General features: G+C 44.1%; 1 pseudogene; it reads right to left on the bottom strand.

Moving 5' to 3' along the window:
- LOC124044332 overlaps positions 1 to 23397 on the bottom strand; it is a 57992-nt pseudogene that overhangs the window by 20231 nt on the left and 14364 nt on the right.

The raw sequence follows: 23397 nt of genomic DNA on the forward strand, positions 1-23397 counted from the left end.
ATTTTGACTGGTACTGTATATATTTGCAAAAAATATATATAGGAGATTGGAAGTGATGCAGTCAATTAATATTGATGGAAGGTACAATCTATCTGCAATATTAAAGCTGATGTAGCCCTAAAAATGTTTTAGGGGGTAGATCAGCTTTAATATTGCAGATAGATGTTTAAAATCTACCTCAACATCCTTAGTTAAGATAGCACGCGCTCCAGCAGGTGTATCTCACTGATCATCCCTAAAGCCAACACCTCATTCGGCCGCCTTTCGTTCCAGTACTCTGCTGCCTGTGACTGGAACGGATTGCAAAAATCGCTGAAGTTGGAGACTTTTATCTCCCTCACCAACTTCGAACATCAGCTATCTGAGCAGTTAACCGATCCCTGCAGCTGTACATAGTCTATTGGTAAATAGCCCACCCATTTTCACCTACCTCATCCCCACAGTTTTTATTTATTTACTTTTCTGCTCTTTTGCACACCAATATCTCTACCTGTACATGATCATCTGATTATTTATCACTCCAGTGTTAATCTGCAAAATTGTAATTATTCGCCTACCTCCTCATGCCCTTTGCACACATTGTATATAGACTCCCCTTTTTTCTACTGTGTTATTGACTTGTTAATTGTTTACTCCGTAACTCTGTGTTGTCTGTTCACACTGCTATGCTTTATCTTGGCCAGGTCGCAGTTGCAAATGAGAACTTGTTCTCAACTAGCCTACCTGGTTAAATAAAGGTGAAATAAAAAATAAATAAAAAAATATGTTTCAAATCGACATAAATAGTAGATCAACATACCAATTATATATATATATTTTTCCTACTAGCACTGACTTTGCTGATAAGTACTGGTTGTCTGAACTAACTATCTTAAGATGAGTGCACTAATTGTAAGTCACTCTGGATAAGAGCGTCTGCTAAATAACTAAAATGTAAATCTACCATCTACATCAGCAGACTCATACCACAGACTATTTTCTGTTCCAGGAGATGTGCGGTGAGTAATTGTACAGGGTTTAGGCCCGGTGAGTAACGGTATAGAGTTTTAGCCCAGTGAGTAATTGTACAGGGTTTAGGCCCGATGAGTAATGATATAGGGTTTTAGCCCAGTGAGTAATTGTACAGGGTTTAGGCCCGGTGAGTAAAGATATAGGGTTTTAGCCCAGTGAGTAATTGTACAGGGTTTAGGCCTGGTGAGTAACGATATAGGGTTTTAGCCCAGTGAGTAATTGTACAGGGTTTAGGCCCGGTGAGTAACGATATAGGGTTTTAGCCCAGTGAGTAATTGTACTGGGTTTAGGCCCGGTGAGTAACGGTATAGGGTTTTAGCCCAGTGAGTAATTGTACAGGGTTTAGGCCCGATGAGTAACGATATAGGGTTTTAGCCCAGTGAGTAATTGTACAGGGTTTAGGCCCGGTGAGTAACGATATAGGGTTTTAGCCCAGTGAGTAATTGTACAGGGTTTAGGCCCGGTGAGTAACGGTATAGGGTTTTAGCCCAGTGAGTAATTGTACAGGGTTTAGGCCCGGTGAGTAACGGTATAGGGTTTTAGCCCAGTGAGTAATTGTACAGGGTTTAGGCCCGATGAGTAACGGTATAGGGTTTTAGCCCAGTGAGTAATTGTACAGGGTTTAGGCCCGGTGAGTAACGGTATAGGGTTTTAGCCCAGTGAGTAATTGTACAGGGTTTAGGCCCGGTGAGTAGCGGTATAGGGTTTTAGCCCAGTGAGTAATTGTACAGGGTTTAGGCCCGATGAGTAACGATATAGGGTTTTAGCCCAGTGAGTAATTGTTCAGGGTTTAGGCCCAGTGAGTAACGGTATAGGGTTTTAGCCCAGTGAGTAATTGTACAGGGTTTAGGCCCGGTGAGTAACGGTATAGGGTTTTAGCCCAGTGAGTAATTGTACAGGGTTTAGGCTCGGTGAGTAACGGTATAGGGTTTTAGCCCAGTGAGTAATTGTACAGGGTTTAGGCCCGGTGAGTAACGGTATAGAGTTTTAGCCCGGTGAGTAATGGACAGGGTTTAGGCCCGATGAGTAACGATATAGGGTTTTAGCCCAGTGAGTAATTGTTCAGGGTTTAGGCCCAGTGAGTAACGGTATAGGGTTTTAGCCCAGTGAGTAATTGTACAGGGTTTAGGCCCGGTGAGTAACGGTATAGGGTTTTAGCCCAGTGAGTAATTGTACAGGGTTTAGGCCCGGTGAGTAACGGTATAGGGTTTTAGCCCAGTGAGTAATTGTACAGGGTTTAGGCCCGGTGAGTAACGGTATAGAGTTTTAGCCCGGTGAGTAATGGACAGGGTTTAGGCCCGGTGAGTAAAAGGTATAGGGTTTAAGTTCGGGGAGTAACGGTACAGGGTTTTGGCACAGCGCAGACTGAAAGGGTTAAGCCTCCCTGTGTCTAGTAACATAAGAGGCAGGATGAACTACATTTCCTGACTGCCTTGTTATCCCTACTTCAAAAGGCCTTGGCCCCCTTTGGTTTGTGTGCAGCTCCAGTATCTAGCAGGGGATAGGCTTATGGAAGAAGAAGAAAGGGGCCATTTAAAGCAATCTAGCACAAACACAGCCAGTACTCCACACCAAACCTCTGGTGAGTTCATTAGAGTTGTTTAATTAACTGGTCTAGCTATAACAAAGTGCCCTGGATTCCTGTGTGTGTGTGTGTGTGTGTGTGTGTGTGTGTGTGTGTGTGTGTGTGTGTGTGTGTGTGTGTGTGTGTGTGTGTGTGTGTGTGTGTGTGTGTGTGTGTGTGTGTGTGTGTGTGTGTGTGTGTGTGTGTGTGTGTGTGTGTGTTGTGCACGTAAGAAAAGAGGAATCCTTGCCTTTAAAAAAAAAAATGTCTTGTTTTGTTTTCCGTTGCTCCTGACAAGTAGTCACAAAACAACTCCATTTACAAAGGGCCGAGCGAGAAACACACGTTTGAAGTTTGGCGAGATATTGTTTCCCCAATACCATCTAATAAGCGCTTAGTGGAATGTGCAGACTAATGAGTGGTTTGTTGTTCATTAGCAACTACTGTACCACAAATAAGAATGCATCTCTGAATTCACTTCAGATTGTTAAATGCCCAAATGACTGTCGCTCACTTATAGAAAATACACACTGCCCCCAAAAAGAATTATGTCCAGCAGACAACTTGGAAGCAGATGAGAGAGATGCTCTGAAAACAAGGATTTAGTTACAGAGTAAGGCACAAGACACATTTCTATTCCTTACAAAATGGACAGGTCTAAGTCGCTGCCTCCAGATCTCATATACTGCTGCAGTATGGGTTTGAATACGGCCCACTGCTATTTCAGCACACTCTCTCCTCTAGCTCTACCTCTGTCCTATCCTATAAACTAACACAGAAAATAATAATAACTGACTAACTTGTTCATATGTGTTGCAGGGTGGAGGTGGGAACCATCTTTGCTCTGAGCTGGCTCATCACATGGCCACGTCCTGTCTGAGATCCGTCATTTTCTCAGGCTCTGTGAATTCTTCCTGGCTTCACACCCACTCATGGCCGTCTACTTCGCTGCCGTGGTAAGAACCAATATTTAAACTGTGAACTCTCTGTTTATAGAATAGAGTAATGTAGAATAAAATACTAGAATAGAATGGATAGGTTACCACTTGACCACCCTATGCCATTATGAACAGGTCAAGTCACATTTGATTTAAAGTGCATCGTCAGAGTCTCCATACACTTTACAGAGGGAATAAACAGCAACAACTACATTGCTCAACCGCTCATTATCAAGAGCAACAGCTCATTTTTACACTGCCTAATTCAAATACATCCGTTGACGTCCCACTAGTCGATGTACAGTAAACCCAATCTCCTTATTCTGTCATGATGACCGCAGGACAGCCCAACACTTAACCTGCATTAGCCTGCAAAGTGGGGGATGCAAGTCTGAGAGAAATGTGTGAATATAACAAGGGCTACGAGTACATCCCATAGGGCTCTCGTTAAAAGTAGTGCACTATATAGGGAAAAGGGTGCTGTCACGGTTTTCATATGGTGAAGGAGAGTCGGACCAAACTGCAGCATGTCGATTGCGATCCATGTTTATTTAAACAAACGTAAACACGACTAAACACAAACACTACAAAACAATAAATTAAACGAAAACCAAAAACAGCCTATACATGTGTCAACTAACAACGACCAAGGCCATCAAGACACTCAGGACAATCACCCACAATACAACCAAAGAATATGGCTGCCTAAATATGGTTCCCAATCAGAGACAACGATAAACACCTGCCTCTGATTGAGAACCACTTCAGACAGCCATAGACTTTCCTAGAACACCCCACTAAGCTACAACCCCACTAAGCTACACACCACATACAAAAACCCATGTCACACCCTGGCCTGACCAAATACATGAAGAAAAACACAAAATACTTCGACCAGGGCGTGACAGGTGCCATTAGGGACACAGCCAAGTTATGCTTATGCCAGTTCCTGTGAGTAAGGACGGTGTAATTACAGAATACAGAGAGACCAGTTTTAAAGGCAAGGCATTAGGCATGGTTCACTACAGAAACCCCTTGGACTGCAACACTTAATGCAGATCTATTTTAGTTATTATTTGTGGGCTTTGCAGGAGAACTCCTTGGACAAAGCACTCGAGTGCCGCCCACAAAAATCACCAATTTGTAACATCCATAGGCAACTCTATAGCTAACTGAACATGTAGGATGGCAACCACAACAGCAACAGTCATTGTGTTGTCAAATGACTTGCCTTTGTAATACTTTAATTTTGTTCAAATGAAGTAGGGCCTATTTGTAAAAACTAGGTTATATAACCGCTCTAGCGTCAAATACTTTCCTGAACATTTCCTCAGCAGTCTTAAGGTAGCCTAAAAGCAGTGAGCAACACCATTATACATGTGAGCTTCAATCTCCTTGGCTCTGTCTCAAATAGCACCCTAGTGCACTACTTCCAAGAGGCCTTCCAAGATGCACCCATATTCAATATTTATCACTAGCCCTCTTATTCTCTACATTTTACATGGCACCACTATCAAAAATAACTTTCTTTTATCAAGAACTGGGGAGGAACTGCACGCAACACACACACACACACACACACACACACACACACACACACACACACACACACACACACACACACACACACACACACACACACACACACACACACACACACACACACACACACACACACACACACACACACACACACACACACACACACACACACAGAGAGAGAGAGAGAGAGGTTTATGTGCTACAGCTTACCCAAAGCATTTCAACACAACACACACCCAGGATACAGTGTAAATAAGACTAGGAGAATATCTAATACCATGGTAATGTGTTTTCGTACACCACACACAATGCTGGAGTTTTAGAGGGATATAGTCACACAACTTTGACGAGCAGTCATATAAAACACTGCTTCAGTTCGAGTCAAAATATCGTTCCTTGTCTGCTGCGTTCCATTTCTCCTCGGAGATGGATGAAAAACATGCCTAGCATACAAAAAGAAAGTCCTTAACCATGCTCATAGTGACTTGTCAGAGCAGCAATCATATTGACGTGGAGACATCTTAAGAAGGTTGACAATCAAGACCCAATGTGACATTGAGGAAACAGAGAGCAAAGTGACAGTACAGCGGAAGGCGGTGGAATCCTTTGACTGGCTGACAGTTAGCTGTGGAGACAGGAAACCAGGGGCCGCTCTTTAACTCAAAGCCTTCCCAATTAAATCTCACAGCATACATTCTTGTCAGACCATCAATTATACAAATGCATCAGGAGCCCAAAACAATCTCTGTGATAAATAAGAAATACACAGTCTTCCATCCTTTCTCCCGCAGTTCTGTAGTCTCATACTACACACTAGTCCAGCTGGCTCAGGGGTACAGTAGCCTAGCTGATGGCAAGGCAGGTGGAGAGACATAGAAGCAATCGATCGGGTGGATTTTTACTCCATATCTCTTAGTTTGACTCAATTGTATATCCTGGCTGTGACAACCTACCTTTCCAAGAAGAACATACAGACTCTTACTGCCCCCTTCAGGAGAAAAGAGTGGGAAGCAGGGCCTGTATTAATAAAGTGTTACAGAATAGATCAGCACTCCTACTCAGAGGCTTCATGAATATGCACACCGATCATGAGTCGCAAATGCAGATATACAGTGAGCTACAAAAGTATTGGGAAATGTTCTGTTGTTTTGGCTCTGTACTCTGTAAATTATACAATGACTATGAGGTGAAAGTGCAGACAAAACAAACAGCAAATGCATCCAACAAGTTTATAGAGTCACAAGCTTGATGTAATCACTGTGTGCAAGGAATATGGGACCAAACACTAAACTTTTGACCCCTTGACTTTCTCCACATTTTGTTACATCACAGCCTTATTCTGAAATGGATCAAATATTTTTTTCCCTCATCAATCTACACACAATACCCCACAATGACAAAGTGAAAACAGGGTTTTAGAAAGTTAGCTAATTTATTAAAAATAAAAACAGAAATATCTTATTTACATACGTTTTGTAATGACCTGACTCAATCATAAAGGACAATTGTCCAGACAGAGGATTGAGTTTACGAATTGACGGTTTATTAACCCAACTTTACACAGGCTACTGTTTGGCCGTAGCCCACGCCAAATAAATGAAGGATACCCCACAAACCAACCGTGACCTTCTCTTGTGAAGGCCAGACATAAGAGAAAGAACAATGGCTCCATCCCCCTGCCCAACCCCTTTCACGCCACTCCGTCAACCACCAGGATGCCCGGCATCAGAACATTCCAGGCATTCCCGTGATTGGCAGATAGCAGGTTGATTGGCATGTCGGACCCCGCGAACACTGGTAAGTATAACACAACCAACTAATAGCCTAACACATAACACACAGCTGTATGTGTGAGTCGCTACAGTATTCAGACCCTTTGCTATGAGACTTGAAATTGAGCTCAGGTGCATCCTGTTCCCATTGATCATCCTTGAGATGTTTCTACAACTTGATTGGAGTACACCTGTGGTAAATTCATTTGACTGGACATGATTTGGAAAGGCGCACACCTGTCTATATAAAGGTCCCACAGTTGACAGTGCATGTCAGAGCAAAAGCCAAGCCATGAGGTGAAAGGAATTGTCCGTAGAGATCCGAGACAGGATTGTGTCGAGTCACAAATCTGGGGAAGGGTACTGAAAAATGTCTGCAGCATTGAAGGTCCCCAAGAACACAGTGGCCTCCATCATTCTTAAATGGAAGAAATTTGAAACCACCAAGACTCTTCCTAGAGCTGGCAACCCGGACAAACTGAGCAATCGGGGGAGAAGGGCCTTGGTCAGTGAGGTGACGAACAACCCAATGGTCACTCTGACAGAGCTCCAGAGTTCATCTGTGGAGATGGGAGAACCTTCCAGAAGGACAACCATCTCTTCAGGACTCCACCAATCAGGCCTTTATGGTACAGTGGCCAGACGGAAGCCACTCCTCCCTCAGTAAAAGGCACATGACAGCCCACTTGAAGTTTTCCAAAAGGCACCTAAAGACTCTCAGACCATGAGAAACAAGATTCTCTGGTCTGATGAAACCATGATTGACCTATTCGGCCTGAATGCCAAGTGTCACATCTGGAGGAAACATGGCACCATCCCTACAGTGAAGCATGGTGGCAGCATCATGCTGGGGGGATGTTTTTCAGCGCCAGGGACTGGGGGACTAGTAAGGATCAAGAAGAATGCCCATCTCTCCACACAGGTGTGATTACTACCTCTGAGGGTTTAGAGCTTGAGGTAGTCACCTCATACAAGTACTTGGGAGTATGGCTAGACAGTGCACTGTCCTTGTCTCAGCACATATCAAAGCTGCAGGCTAAAGTTAAATCTAGAAATGGTTTGCTCGATCGTAATCGATCCTCTTTCACCCCAGCTGCCAAACTAACCCTGATTCAGATGACCATACTACCAATGCTAGATTACGGAGAAGTAATTTATAGATATGCAGGAAAGGGTGCTCTAGAGCGGCTAGATGTTCTTTACCATTCGGCCATCAGATTTGCCACCAATGTTCCTTATAGGACACATCACTGCACTCTACAGTCTATACTCTGAGATGGCCGCCTCGCTTCGCGTTCCTTTGAAACTATGCAGTATTTAGTTGTTATGTGTTATTTCTTACATTGGAAATCTTAGGTTTAATTACATACAGTCGGGAAGAACTATTGGATATAAGAGCAATGTCAACTCACCAACATTACGACAGGAATACAACTTTCCCGAAGCAGATCCTCTGTTTGGTCCATCACCCAAAACAATGGCGCCGCAGAAGGGGCAGACGGAGCGGTCTTCTGGTCAGGCTCCGCACATCGCGCACCGCTCCCGAGCATACTACTTGCCAATGTCCAGTCACTTGACAACAAGGTAGACGAAATCCCAATTCCACAGAGACATCAGAGATTGTAACGTTCTTTGTTTCATGGAAACATGGCTCACTCCAGACACGCTATCGAAGTCGGTACAGCCACCTGTTTTTTTCAAGCATTGCACCGACAGAAACAAGCATCTCTCTGGTAAGAAGAAGGGCGGGGTCTATGCCTCATGATTAACGAGACGTGGTGTGATCATAACAACATACAGGAACTCAAGTCCTTTTGTTCACCTGACTTAGAATTCCTTACAATCAAATGCCGACCGCATTACCTACCAAGAGAATTCTCTTCGATCATACTTATAGTCGTATGTACAGTGGGGCAAAAAAGTATCTAGTCAGCCACCAATTGTGCAAGTTCTCCCACTTTAAAAGATGAGATGCCTGTAATTTTCATCATAGGTACACTTCAACTATGACAGACAAAATTAGAAAAAAATCCAGAAAATCACATTGTAGGATGAATTAATTTATTTGCAAATTATGGTGGAAAATAAGTATTTGGTCAATAACAAAAGTTTATCTCAATACTTTGTTATATACCCTCTGTTGGCAATGACAGAGGTCAAACGTTGATGGCAGCATTCGCGTAAAACTGAAAGCGCAAACCATTGCTTTTAATCAGGGCAAGGTAACCGGAAACATGACCGAATACAGACAGTGTAGCTATTCCCTCTGCACGGCAATCAAACAAGCTAAGCATTAGTATAGAGGCAAAGTAGAATCGCAATTCAACAGCTCAGACGCGAGAGGTATGTGGCAGGGTCTACGGTCAATCATGGTCTACAAAAGAAAAACCAGCCCCGTCGCGTACCAAGATGTCTTGTTCCCAGACAAACTAAACAACTTCTTTGTTCGCTTTGAGGACAATACAGTGCTATTGATACAGCCCGCTACCAAAACCTGCGGGTTCTCCTTCACTGCAGCCAACGTGAGTAAAACATTTAAACGTGTTAACCCTCGCAAGGCTGCAGGCCCAGACGGCAACCGTGGCCGCGTCCTCAGAGCATGCGCAGACCAGCTGGCTGGTGTGTTTACGGACATATTCAATCAATCCTTATCCCAGTCTGCTGGTCCCACATGCTTCACGAGAGCCACCATTGTTCCTGATCCCAAGAAAGCTAAGGTAACTGAGCTAATTGACTACCGCCCCGTAGCACTCACATCCGTCATGAAGTGCTTTGAGAGACTTCCACCCTACCTGACACCCTAGACCTACTCCAATTTGCTTTATACCGCCCCAATACGTCCACAGACGACGCAGTCACACTGCACACTGCCCTAACCCATCTGGACAAGAGGAATACCTATGTAAGAATGCTGTTCATCGACTACAGCTCAGCATTTAACACCATAGTACCCTCCAAACTCGTCATTAAGCTCGAGACCCTGGGTCCTGGACTTCCTGACAGGCCGCCCCCAGGTGGTGAGGGTAGGTAACAACATCTCCACCCCGCTGATCCTCAACACTGGGGCCCCACAAGGGTGCATTCTCAGCCCTCTCCTGTACTCCCTGTTCACCCATGAACAGGCCATGCACACTTCCAACTCAATCATCAAGTTTAAACAACACTACAGTGGTAGGCTTGATTACCAACAACGACGAGACGGCCTACAGGGAGAAGGTGAGGGCCCTCGGAGTGTGGTGTCAGGAAAATAACCTCACACTCAATGTCAACAAAACAAAGGAGATGATCGTGGACTTCAGGAAACAGCAGATGGAGCAGCCGCCTATCCAAATTGACAGGACAGTAGTGGAGAAGGTGGACAATTTTAAGTTCCTCGGCGTACACATCACGGACAAATTTAAATGGTTCACCCACACAGACAGCGTGGTCAAGGAGGCGCAGCAGCTCCTCTTCAACCTCAGGAGGCTGAAGAAATTTGGCTTGTCACCAAAAACACTCACAAACCTTTACAGATGCACAATCGAGAGCATCCTGTCGGGGCTGTATCACAGCCTAGTACGGCAACTGCTCCGCCCACAACCGTAAGGCTCTCCAGAGGGTAGTGAGGTCTGCACAACGCATCACCGGGGGCAAACCACCTGCCCTCCAGGAGACCTACACCACCCGATGTCACAGGAAGGCCAAAAAGATCATCAACAACCACCCGAGCCACTGCCTGTTCATCCCGCTATCATCCAGAAGGCGAGGTCAGTACAGATGCATCAAAGCTGGGACCGAGAGACTGAAAAACAGCTTCTATCTCAAGTCCATCAGACTGTTACACAGCCATCACTAACATTGAGTGGCTGCTGCCAACATATTGACTCAAATCTCTAGCCACTTTTATAATGGAAAAATTGTGGTAATAAATGTATCACTAGCCACCTTAAACAATGCCACTTTATATAATGTTTACATACCCTACATTACTCATCTCATATATATATACTGTACTCTATACCATCTACTGCATCTTGCCTATGCCATTCGGCCATCACTCATTCATATATTTTTATGCACATATTCTTCTTATTCATTCCTTTGCACTTGTGTGTGTTTAAGGTAGTTGTAACGTCGTTCTTCGTTTGTAGAAAGAGAGTCGGACCGAAATGCAGCGTGGTGGTTACTCATGACTTTAATGGAAAAAGTGACACATGAAATAAAATACAAAATACAAAAACAACAAACGGAACGTGAAACCTAATTACAGCCTATCTGGTGAAACTACACAGAGAAAGGAACAATCACCCACGAAATACACAGTGAAACCCAGGCTACCTAAATACGGTTCCCCATCAGAGACAACAAGAATCACCTGACTCTGATTGAGAACCGCTTCAGGCAGCCAAGCCTATACTAGACACACCCCTAATCAACCACAATCCCAATGGCTACAAAAACCCCAGTAAGACAATACAATAACCCCATGTCACACCCTGGCCTGAACAAATAATTAAAGAAGGCGTGACAGAAACCTCCCCCCCCCTAAGGTGCGGACTCCCGGACGCACCTCAAAACCATAGGCAGGGTCCGGGTGGGCGTCTGTCCATGGTGGCGGTTCCGGCTCGGGACGTGGACCCCACTCCATTAAAGTCATAGTTCCTCCCCTTCGCGTCCTGGGATAATCCACCCTCGCCGCCGACCATGGCCTCATAGTCCTCACCCAGAACCCCACTGAACTGAGGAGCAGCTCGTGACTGAGGGGCAGCTCGGGACTGAGGGACAGCTCGGGACTGAGGGACAGCTCGGGACTGAGGGGCAGCTCGGGATTGAGAGGAAGCTCGGGACTGAGGGGCAGCTCGGGACTGAGGGGCAGCTCGGGACTGAGGGGCAGCTCGGGACTGAGGGGCAGCTCGAGACTGAGGGGCAGCCCGGAACTGAGGGGCAGCCCGGGACTGAGGGGCAGCCCGGAACTGAGGGGAAGCCCAGTACTGAGAGGAAGCCCAGTACTGAGAAGAAGCCCATTACTGAGAGGAAGCCCAGTACTGAGATGAAGCTCAGGTAGGTAGGCTCCGGTAGATCCTGGCTGGCTGGCGGATCTGGAAGATTCAGGTTGACTAGCAGATCTGGAAGAATCTGGTTGACTAGCAGATCTGGAAGATTCTGGTTAACTGGCAGATCTGGAAGAGACTGGTTGACTGGCAGATCTGGAAGAGACTGGCTGACTGGCAGATCTAGAAGATCATGGCTCACTGGCGGATCTAGCTGCTCTATGCAGACTGACAGCTCCTTGCAGACTGACAGCTCTGGTTGCTCCATGCAGGCTGACAGCTCCTTGCAGACTGACAGCTCCTTGCAGACTGGCTGCTCTTTGCAGACTGACAGCTCTTTGCAGACTGACAGCTCTGGCTGCTTCATGCAGGCTGACAGCTCTGGCTGCTTCGAACAGACTGACAGCTTTGACTGCTCCATGCAGGCTGACAGCTCTGACTGCTTCATACAGACTGACAGCTCTGGCTGCTTTATGCAGACTGACAGCTCTGACTGCTCCATGCAGGCTGACAGCACCCTGCAGACTGGCAGCTCCTTGCAGACTGATAGCTCCTTGCAGACTGGCAGCTCCTTGCAGACTGGCAGCTCTTTGCAGACTGACAGCTCTGGCTGCTTCATGCAGACTGACAGCACCTTGCAGACTGACAGCTCCCTGCAGACTGGCAGCTCAGGCTGCTCCGAACAGGCAGGAGGCTCCGGCAGCGCTGTAGAGGAGGAAGGCTGTTAGCGCTGAACAGGCGGGAGACTCCGACAGCACAGGAGAGACTCCGACAGCACAGGAGAGGCGAGGCGCACTGTAGGCCTGATGCGTGGTGCTGGCACTGGTGATACCGGAGCTACTGGAGGACTGGTGTGTGGAGGTGGCTCTGGATAGACTGGACCGTGCAGGAGCACTGGAGCTCTTGAGCACCGAGCCTGCCCAATCTTGCCTGGCTCGATGCCCACTCTAGCCCGGCCAATACGAAGGGCTGGTATGAACCGCACCGGGCTATGCACCCGCACTGGAAACACTGTGCGCTCTATAGCATAACACGGTGTCTGCCCGGTCTCTCTAGCCCACCGGTAAGCACAGGGAGTTTGCGCAGGTCTCCTACCTGGCATAGCCATACTCCCTTTAAGCCACCCCCAATCATTTTTTTGGGCTGCTTTTCGGGCTTCCATCCGCGTCGCCGTGCTGCCTCCTCATACCAGCGCCTCTCCGCTTTATCCGCCTCTAGTTCTTCCTTGGGACGGCGATATTCTCCAGGCTGAGCCCAGGGTCCTTTTCCGTCTAATATCTCCTCCCAAGACCAGAAGTCCTTATATAGCTGCTCCTCACAATTAACAGGGAGAGTAGGCTCAGGTCTGACTCCTGACTCTGCTACTCTCTCCCAGAGCCCTCCCCCAATAAATATTTGGGGGTGACTTTCGGGTTTAGCTCTGCGCCGCCGTGTCATTCTTTTCGACTCCATTCGCCTATAGCCCTCTTCGCACTGCTCCAGCGAATCCCAGGCGGGCTCCGGCACTCTCTCTGGGTCAGCCGCCCAGCTGTCTATTTCTTCCCACGTCGTATACTCCATGCCTCTGCTGTCCATAGCGTCCTCCCTTCCCTCCCTTCTGTAACGTCGTTCTTCGTTTGTATAAAGAGAGTCGGACCGAAATACAGCGTGGTGGTTACTCATGACTTTAATGAAAAAAGTGACACATGAAATAACTATACAAATACAAAAACAACAAACGGAACGTGAAACCTAATTACAGCCTATCTAGTGAAACTACACAGAGACAGGAACAATCACCCACGAAATACACAGTGAAACCCCGGCTACCTAAATACGGTTCCCAATCAGAGACAACGAGAATCACCTGACTCTGATTGAGAACCGCCTCAGGCAGCCAAGCCTATACAACACCCCTACTCAGCCGCGATCCCAAATACTACAAACCCCAATACGAAAATACAATAACCCCATGTCACACCCTGGCCTGAACAAATAATTAAAGAAAACACAAAATACTAAGACCAAGGCGTGACAGTAGTTGTGAAATTGTTAGGTTAGATTACTTGTTAGATATTACTGCATGGTCGGAACTAGAAGCACAGGCATTTCGCTACACTTGCATTAACATCTGCTAACCATGTATATGTGACAAATAAAATTTGATTTGATTTGTAAACTGGTCATTTCTGTATACCCGGCGCAAGACCCACTGGTTGATGCTTATTTATAAAACCCACTTAGGCCTCACTTCCCCCTATCTGAGATATCTATTGTAGCCCTCATCCTCCACATACAGCACCCATTCTGCCAGTCACATTCTGTTAAAGGTCCCCAAAGCACACACATCCCTGGGTCACTCCTTTTTTCAGTTCGCTGCATCAAGTGACTGTAACGAGCTGCAACAAACACTCAAACTGGACAGTTTTATCTCAATCTATTCATTCAAAGACTCAGTCATGGACACTGTCGTGACATTGTATTAGTTAATGTGACTACTGTTGCTCATCGAATGATTACAAGTTTCTAATTGCGTGATTAACTGAATCAACCTGGGGCACCATGGGAAAATTCGTTTTTATTGAGTTTCTATTTCCCAAATTAACTCAAAGAATATCAGAATATCAATTTTACAACAGCAGCTAATTAGCCAGTTACCTCTCTTACAATCTCGTTCTGAACGTCGTATAGTCCGTGAATCTGCACGGACCCGGGTCTCACCAATGAGTTCATACCACACCAATCTTAGTTGACTATTTATTTACTAAAAAGCTAAAATGATGATAAAAGATACACATAGACAAAACACCTTATAGGCTATTGATGTCACGGTTCATGAATCCATGCCTCCCTCTCTCTCTCTCTCTCTCTCTCTCTCTCTCTCTCTCTCTCTCTCCCGTGTTTGTGTGGGCGTGGTTCCCAATCTCGGTCTGCGCCAGCTGGAACCACTTATCTTCCCTTTATATGTTCTGTACCAGTGTTTCTTGTTGTCAGATCGTTGTTACTTGCCTGAGGTTGTGTCGTGTGTCCGTGCTCATCTCTCTCCGCCCTTGTGTGGATTATCTGCTGTGCTCCTTCCTACCCATCCGGACACACTCCCCTGGATTTCTCAGCACGCTATCATCGGAAGATGCGCCCTAGTCCCTGGGTCGGATTCCATCTGAGTACAGTCTGTCTGTCCTGTTGCTGCTGTAAACTGTATTCATTAAACCATCGTTGCTTGCATCTTGCATCCGCCTCTGTATTGTCACAATTGATTAGAACTTAGTATAACGGGCCAACACACTATGGCGCGTGTTACCCACAATGGGGATTTCAAAGGGAGAGAGGAAAAAGAAAGTACACGAGAGAAATATACATTTGGGTGAATTTGTCAGCTATGCTATTCTAACCCTAGCCTTGTCCCAAACTGCCGCTCTTATGGGTCAGAATATAATGATGTAATTACGTGGGGAAGATCTCAGAGGATTCTCTGTGTGGACTGTTCAGGGGACCGTTCAGGCTGCTCGATGACACACTTCTCCGGCGCACCTTTCTGGTCGTCCTCACGATGTCAGTGTCCTTTTGGCTTAGGAGTCTGTTCCCTCACCCTTGCTATGGAAGGGGTCTTCTGAGGACAGACAGCTCTGTAGCTCAGAGCTCACAGCATAGGAATGAAACCTTTTAGATACCACGATTCGCTGAGATTGGATGCTAAGGGAGTCCGGCTTGAATTCACCCGCTTAGACACAGCTATTCATCCGTAGCTTGGGTAGAAAAGGATTTCTTTGTCTTCAAACTTGTGTTGCGTTCTGGGTTCGTTGACTTTTTAGACCTTGGCTGTAGTTTTCTCTGTAAATTCTATACTCACATGTTTTATACCCTTGGGTCAGAAGTGGGCGTAACTGACTTTAGGGCAGTTCTCTGGGCGTACCAAGTTAATGAGGCAAGGTCTAGATTTTACTCAAACCCAATTTTAGACAACTAACTTAACATTTAATTTACCAAAACACTCCCTTTGATTTGGACATTTTCCACACAACGTACAATGTATAAACATCAAACATATACTAGGAAAACTCTTCACGTTACACTGTTTTCGTAATAACGTAATCTATTAACCTTTAATAACAAACAAAAATGACATATATTTTCATATTCCATCTATTGTCATGACCACCATTGTGGCTGACGGAAACCATTGTTCCAAAGTCCATTTATTTCATGTTTAATGTTCTGAGGCTGGTTCTCCATAGTAACAGGACAAAGGAATTTGTCTGTGGCCTGAGATTTACCAGGGGCGTGAGGGGTCATAAAAAACCCACATCTTCAGACGCCTAGATCTCTCCTCCTCTGTTGGGGTTGAGAGATAATCTGTAGGGTTGTGGTCTCCTGAAACCTGACCTGATCAGGACAGTCATGACAACACTCTTACTGACAGTTGTGGCTGCTTTGTGTGATGTATTGTTGTCTCTACCTTCTTGACCTTTGTGCTGTTGACTGTGCCTAATAATGTTTGTACCATATTTTGTGCTGCTACCATGTTGTGTTGCTACCATGTTGTTGTCATATTATGTTGCTACCATGCTGTGTTGTCATGTGTTGCTGTCTTGCTATGTTGTTGTCTTAGGTCTCTCTTTATGTAGTGTTGTGTTGCCTCTCTTGTTGTGATGTGTGTTTTGTCCTATATTTATATTGTATTTTCTATTTATTTATTTTTTAATCCCAGGCCACAGGAGGCCTTTTGCCTTTTGGTAGGCCGTCATTGTAAATAAGAATTATTTCTTAACTGACTTGCCTAGTTAAATAAAGTTTAAATAAAAGGGATAGATAAACGGAGCAAAGTAGAGAGAGATGCTTGATGTAAACCTGCTCCAGAGCACTCAGGACAGACTGGGGTGAAGGTTCACCTTCCAACAGGACAACAACCCTAAGCACACAGACAACTCAGGAGTGGCTTCGGGACAAGTCTCTGAATGTCCTTGAGTGGTCCAGCCACAGCCCGGACTTGAACTCGATCGAACATCTCTGGAGAAACGTGAAATTAGCTGTGCGGCAACGTTCCCCATTCAACCTGACAGAGCTTAAGAGGATCTGCAGAGAAGAATGGAAGAAACTCCCCAAATACAGGTGTACCAAGCTTGTAGTGTCATACCCAATAAGACTTGAGGCTATAATCACTGCCAAAGGGCTTCAACAAAGTACTAAGTGAAGGGTCTGAATACTTATGTAAATGTGATATTTCAGTTTTTTATTTTTAACAAATTTGCAAAAAATGTTTCTGTTTTTGCTTTGTCATTATGTGGTATTGTGTGTAGATTGATGAAGGGGAGATAAATATTTCATACATTTTAGAATAAGGCGGTAGCATAACAAAATATGGAAAAAGTCAAGGGGTCTAAATACCCTCCGAATCACAGAAGTATTCACACCCCTGAGTCAGCGACTACATCTGTGAGTCTTTCTGTGTAAGTCTCTAAAAGCATTCCACACCTGGATTTTACAATATTTGCACATTCTTTTTAAAATCATTGTTGATCACTCCTTGACAGCCATTTTCAAGTCTTGCCATAGAGTTTTCAAGCCTTACCTCAGGAACATTCCAATGTTGTCTTGGTAAGCAACTCCAGTGTATATTTGGCCTTGTGTTTTAAGTTATTGTCCTGCTGAAAGGTGAATTTGCCTCCCAATGTCTGTTGGAAAGCAGACAACCAGAATTTCCTCTAGGATTTTGCCTGTGCTTAGCTCTTTTCCATTGCTTTTTATCCTAAAAAACTCCCTAGACCTGACCAATGACAAGCATACCCATAATATGATACAGCCACCACCATGCTTGAAAATATGAAGAGTGGTACTCAGGGATGTGTTGTATTGGATTTGCCCCAAGCATAACACTTTGTATTTAGGACAAAGTTCATATCATTGCCACATTTTTTGCAGTTTTCTTTAGTGCCTTGTTGCAAACAGGATACATGTTTTGGAATATTTTTTATTCTGTACAGGCTTCCTTCTTTTCACTCTGTCATTTGGGTTAGTATTGTGAAGTAACTACAATGTTATTGATCCATGCATTATCCTTCCTCTCCAGCAAATGAATTAGGAAGGACGCCTGTATCTTTGTAGTGACTGGTTGTATTGATAGACCATCAAAAGTGCAACGTCACCATGCTCAAAGGAATATTCAATGTTTGCTTTTTAAAATTTGTATCCATCTACCAATAGCTGCCCTCCCTGGTCTTTGTGGTTGAATCTGTGTTTGAAATTCACTGATCCAAATTCACTGATCCAGTCTGCACTTGAACGCTCTAACCACTAGGCTACCTGCCGCCCCAAGACACTATAATGGAAACATTGTAATTTCAAGTGCTTTCCCAATGTATATGTCAGAGTTACATCTAAATGGGGCGGCAGGTAGCCTAGTGGTTAGAGCGTTGGACTAGTAACTGAAAGGTTGCAAGATCGAAGCCCTGAGCTGACAAGGTACAAATCTGTCGTTCTGCCCCTGAACAAGGCAGTTAACCCACTGTTCCTAGGCCATCATTGAAAATAAGAATGTCCTTAACTGCCTTGCCTAGTTAAATAAATGAAAAACGTTGTAAAACTTATATGATTAAATATTAACTGATTTACTATTTCTGAAAAGATAGAAATGTGATTTTAGCCTTCTAAATGAGAACCTGTATCCAGTCAGTTACCACGCCCAGGTGAGCACAGACATTATGCTGGCGTGATGGAACACCCCCTTTGACCAGAGTGTTTAAAAAGGACTCGTAACAAAATTTACATGAGACCAAGCAGGCTAGACCAGACAGAGTGGAGCGGTGGCTACACAGCTAATAAATGGTTTAAAACTACTAGACCAGTATATTTGGAGCGTGGGCTGAATATGTGACAAATGGTCTAAAACTACAAGACCCTCTGAAACTCAACAGAGAAGACTAGACATGCACCGCCTGCAGCTCTGCACGTAACCTAGTCTAGGAAACTCGACCGAAGTCGAGTAAATAATAACATTTCCCTATCAAACAACCATTGGTACGTCTGATGTATGTATTCCAACAAACACTTCCAGAACAAAGGAAACCTACTACAACTACGAAGGACATGGGGACCTCTGGTGGACAACTAGAGACTTACACAACCAGAGACTTTCTGTCCAACTATTCGTCACAGAAGGATCGGGCAGTTTCAACAGAGAGACGACAAAAACATACAAGCTTAAATTACAAAGGAGTTGAATACTTATTGACAAACATTTCAGCTTTTCATTTTTAATTAATTTGTAAAAATTTAACTTTGTGGGGTATTGTGTGTAGATCAGTGACACAGAACCTCTATCCATTTTAAATGCAAGCTGTAACACAACGAAATGTGGAAAAAGTCAAGGGGTGTGAATACTTTTTGGAGGCATTGTAAGTGAATTTGTCCCAATACATTTGGTTGAAAAAGTACGGTATTTCTAAGCAGTTCACCCAATATGGGTGAAAATACCCTCCAATTAAAGCCAACAGTCTGCACTTGAACTTTGTATCATTGTATCATTTCAAATCCAAAGTGCTGGATTACAGAGCCAAAACAACAAAACATCTGTCACTGTCCCAATCCTTTTGGAGCTCACTGTAGAAACTGATGTTGCTGATAGAAAATATATTATTACAAGGCTACAAGGTAAAACATCTGAACGTTTTATTCTTTAACACATAATAAAACAAAATAGATTCCACTGCTATCAAATGAAAAAACTTCAAAACTCTTGCTATGAATCAGAGTTTGTAGTTGGGGAAAACTGTTAGAATTACTTCAAAGTGAAGGTGTATTCCTTGCAGCCATGCCTCGCTTGTTATCCGCCATTCAAACCTGCTATTTGATCTTTTCTCAAATAATCTGGAAAACTGTCTCTCCAATTTCCCTAAAGGACACAAGAAGACACAGATTTGGAGTTGAAGTCACATGAACTGTGATCTGTGCCTCTCTCACTGCAACAAATCCACATGGGACGGCAGGTAGCCTAGCGGTTAAGTGCGTTGGGCAAGTAACCGAAAGGTTGATTGTTCCAAACCCCGATCCAACTCGGTGGAAAATATGCCGATGTGCCCTTGAGCGAGGCACTTAACCCTAATTGCTCCTGTAAGTCACTCTGGATAAGAGTGTCTATTCAAATGTTTAATAACAAAGATTTACCTGAGCATAAAATCATGTAGTTCTGGATCAACTATATCCATCTGTAAGGGGTGCATACTGGTGGCAGAGAAGTCAGGCGCAGGAGAGCAAAAACGGTGTTTACAACAGAGCAGTTTAATAATAAAAACCACCGGAAACAGAACAAACAATCAATGGGTACAAAACCCGTCGCCCACCAGATAAACGTGCACACGCACTTACAATAAACAATTCTGGACAAGGACATGGGGGAACAGAGGGTTAAATACACAACATGTAATGATGGAATTGATACCAGGTGTGTGGGAAGACAAAACAAATGGAAAATGAAAGTGGATCAATGATGGCTAGAAGACCGGCGACGCCGCCCGAACAAGGAGAGGAACCAACATCGGCAGAAGTCGTGACACCATCCAGTATTGGCATCAGGTAGTTCAGTATGTGCTTGGTGCTGTCCATGGTTGGATCCATGAAATCCCTGCTGGGGAAGGAGGATAATGTGACCATGATAGTGAGTGGAAGCCATCTTTGGTGGTCAGAATAGGGTATTAAGCGCATAATAAGGGATATAACAACAGACCTGGGTTCAAATACTATTTGAAATCATTAAAATACTTAAGCTGTGTTTGATTGAGCTTGCCTGGTACAAGTAAAGAGTTTAGAAATTGCCACGCCTGCAATGTGTCACTACAGGCAGGCTCAAGCAAATGCTCAAAGTATTTTGGGAATATTTAAAATATTGCTTGAACCCAGGTCTGGAGGTCTGTGCTCTTATGTATTCATAAAGAGTCTCATAGTAAGTGTGCCGATTTCCTCATATCAACCTGAGGTGGTGGTTAGAGAGGGTCTACACCATGGCGATGACCATGCGCTCCCCAACCACCAGTAGGAAGGTGACCACAATGTCATGGTAACCCTGGTAGTAGTGCAACGCAGGGTTCTTCTGTAGGACAAACAGGATGCTATCAATCAGCTGTTCCTGTAATATGTGCTTCTCGTCCACACGCATGCCCAAGGAGAGGAGGAGCGAGCAAAACTGCATCTGAAGAGATGCAAAACATTTTTACGAACAACCAACATTTTGAAAGCAAGCTGCAATCACAAGGGTTTCAGATACTTGTGTCTAGATGTCAGTGTCTCAATACTTGGCAATAGCTTGCTTTCATCATCTACTTTACTTCAAGAGCACTGCCTAGACACTGATACTGTAATGGCAGATGTCCTCCTCTTCGTCTGAAGAGGTGTAGCAAGGATCGGACCAATACACAGCGTGGTAAGTTTTAATGGTAAGTTTTCAATTTTAATATGAAAAGCCTGAACACTATGAAATACAAAAAAATAACCGATAACGTGAAATAAACCAAACCAAAACAGTCCCGTGTGGCACAAACACTGACACAGGAAACAAACACCCACAAACCAACAGTGAAACCCAGGCTACCTAAGTATGATACTCAATCAGAGACAACTAACGACACCTGCCTCTGATTGAGAACCATACTAGGCCGAAACAGAAACCAAACATAGAAACACAAAACATAGACTGCCCACCCCAACTCACGCCCTGACCATACTAATTAAAGACAAAACATAGACTGCCCACCCCAACTCACGCCCTGACCATACTAAATAAAGACAAAACATAGACTGCCCACCTCAACTCACGTCCTGACCATACTAAATAAAGACAAAACATAGACTGCCCACCTCAACTCACGTCCTGACCATACTAAATAAAGACAAAACATAGACTGCCCACCCCAACTCACGCCCTGACCATACTAAATAAAGACAAAACATAGACTGCCCACCTCAACTCACTCCCTGACCATACTAAATAAAGACAAAACATAGACTGCCCACCCCAACTCACGCCCTGACCATACTAAATAAAGAAAAACATAGACTGCCCACCTCAACTCACGCCCTGACCATACTAAATAAAGACAAAACATAGACTGCCCACCTCAACTAACGTCCTGACCAATAAAGACAAAACAAAGGAAATAAAGGTCAGAACGTGACAGATACACACTGCCCATCTCTGGTCGATAGAAGGATTGTATTGTATTCTGTTTCCACCACATTACTATTCTTTTATCAGTGGTCATCATAATGGGACGAAGATAAGTTAATGACAAGGACATGGTTAAGAAAGCCACTGAACACAATATTGAGATGCCCCCCATGATGGGTAAGGCCCTGAGTTAACTGAGAGGAGGACAGACAGTGACCTAACAGCTTACCCCTGATCAGATCAATGCCACAGAGAGGGAGTTACCTCTATTTTATTCTGTCGTTGACACACTGAGTGAGTTAACAATTCTATTCTATCGATGACACAGTGAGTTACCTCTATTCTATTCTATCAATGACACAGTGAGTTACTTCTATTCTATTGATGACACAGTGAGAGAGTTACCTCTATTCTGTCGATGACACAGTGAGTTACCTCTATTCTATTCTATCAATGACACAGTGAGTTACTTCTATTCTATTGATGACACAGTGAGAGAGTTACCTCTATTCTGTCGATGACACAGTGAGTTACCTCTATTCTATCGATAACACAGTGAGTGAATTACCTCTAATCTATCGATGACATAGTGAGTGAGCTAATTCTATTCTATTCATGACACAGTGAGTTAAATATATTCATGACAGTGCATGAGTTAATTACATTCTATTCATGACACAGTGAGTGAGTTAACTCTATTCATTCTATCGTTGACACAGTGAGTTACCTCTATTCTATTGATGACACAGTGAGTGAATTACCTCTAATTTATCGATGACATAGTGAGTGAGCTAATTATATTCTATTCATGACACAGTGAGTTAAATAGATTCATGACAGTGCATGAGTTAATTACATTCTATTCACGACACAGTGAGTGAGTTACCTCTATTCATTATATCGATGACAGAGTGAGTTACCTCTATTCTATTGATGACACAGTGAGTGAGTTATCTCTATTCTATCGATGACACAGTGAGTTACCTCTATTCTATCGATGACACAGTGAGTGAGTTACCTCTATTCTATCGATGACATAGTGAGTGAGTTAACTCTATTCTATTCTATCAATGACACAGTGAGTGAGTTAATTCTATTCCATTCTATCAATGACACAGTGAGTGAGTTCAAATCAAATCGAAGTTGATTTGTCATGTGCGCCAAATACAACAATTGCTTACTTACAGGCTCTAATCAACAGGTAGGTGAAAAGGTAGGTGAACAATAGGTAAGTAAGGAAATAAAAACAACAGTAAAAAGACAGTGAAGAATAGCAGTAGCGAGGCTATATACAGTAGCTGGGCTATAACAGTAGCGAGGCTGCATACAGGCACCAGTTAATCAGGCTGATTGAGGTAGTATGTACATGTAGATATGGTTAAAGTGACTATGCATATATGATGAA

The sequence above is a fragment of the Oncorhynchus gorbuscha genome, linkage group LG09, assembly GCF_021184085.1.
Source record: "Oncorhynchus gorbuscha isolate QuinsamMale2020 ecotype Even-year linkage group LG09, OgorEven_v1.0, whole genome shotgun sequence".
Lineage (NCBI taxonomy): Eukaryota > Metazoa > Chordata > Actinopteri > Salmoniformes > Salmonidae > Oncorhynchus > Oncorhynchus gorbuscha.